Source organism: Engraulis encrasicolus, unplaced genomic scaffold, assembly GCF_034702125.1.
Source record: "Engraulis encrasicolus isolate BLACKSEA-1 unplaced genomic scaffold, IST_EnEncr_1.0 scaffold_110_np1212, whole genome shotgun sequence".
Classification (NCBI taxonomy): Eukaryota; Metazoa; Chordata; class Actinopteri; order Clupeiformes; family Engraulidae; genus Engraulis; species Engraulis encrasicolus.
Genome location: NW_026944581.1, coordinates 99,083 through 100,243, shown reverse-complemented (window position 1 = coordinate 100,243; position 1,161 = coordinate 99,083). Strand labels below are relative to the sequence as shown.

Below are 1,161 nucleotides of genomic sequence, written 5' to 3'. Positions count from 1 at the left end.
AAAGCAGACCTCATCGGGTACGGCTTACTCAGTGCAGGGTGCTTAAGGCTGGAGGTTGAGTGAGCGCTCGAAAAATAGACAGAGTCCTAACAGGTTTACCATAGGCGTGGAGGTTGGGCTGGCCGTGTCACCTCTTATACCCTGAGAGATTTGACTTCACATGGGAAGGCGTAAACAGTATAGAGGGGCTTAAGTGCGGTGGTTTAAGGGTGGGGGGGTGTCAAGGGGGCCTGGCATGGCGTCGGCCCCGGAGAGGAGAGCGTCTGGGCGGGCAGGGGTGGTAGGTCGAGCACCCTGGGTGTGATGAACCAGGGCAGGAGTTAGAGAGGGGGCTAGCGTGGCGTCGGCCCCGGAGAGGAGAGCGTCTGGGCGGGCAGGGGTGGTAGGTCGAGCACCCTGGGTGTGATGAACCAGGGCAGGGTGTGAGAAGGCGGCCTGCCTCTCCCCGGAGAAGAGAGGCCTGTGGCAGGCTGAGAGGAGGGCCTCGGGCAAGGGCAAAAGCTTACAGCACCAGGTATTCCCAGGCGGTCTCCCATCCAAGTACTAACCGAGCCCGACGCTGCTTAGCTTCCGAGATCGGACGAGATCGGGCGTGCTCAGCGTGGTGTGGCCGTAAGCGGTAGCTCAGGGCCGGTTGTCACAGGCTGTCGGCGTGGGTGGGGGTGTCGAGCGTGGCCCGCCGACCCAGGGAGAGCGGCCCCTTATGCAGGCGGCCAGCATTCATTCACACACAGGCATTCATTCATTTATTTAGTGAATAATTTTCCTTTTTCTTCTTTTAAAAAAAAATTATGACCACTATTAAGACCTCCTGGCTGTTATTCTGAGCGTGTATTACAATACCGTGCGTGTCTAACGGTAATGCGGGGCGTCTGCTCTAATACCTACCCAGGGTTAGGCTTACGGACTCAGTTTTCGGCACCGTCGAACGGGCCGGACTCCCGAGCTCGGCGGCGAACCGCAGCGAGCGCACGCGACAGAAGACACCCATTCACGGGACTACGGAATCCGGCATCTGGCTGGGAAGGGTGGAGCGTTCGTTCGCAGGCATTCATTGGGTTATTTAGTGAATTATATATATATATTTTTTTAAATAAATCACGAGCGTCACCACGACCGCGTGTCTATTATTATGAATATTATTGCAATCCTTAGCCACTA

General features: G+C 56.2%; 1 non-coding gene across 1 annotated transcript; it reads right to left on the bottom strand.

Moving 5' to 3' along the window:
* Nucleotides 1-499: 499 nt before the first annotated feature.
* LOC134442057 (5S ribosomal RNA) lies at nt 500-618 on the bottom strand. Its single transcript, XR_010033283.1, has one exon. It is a non-coding gene; the product is annotated as a 5S ribosomal RNA (ribosomal RNA).
* Nucleotides 619-1,161: the final 543 nt, after the last annotated feature.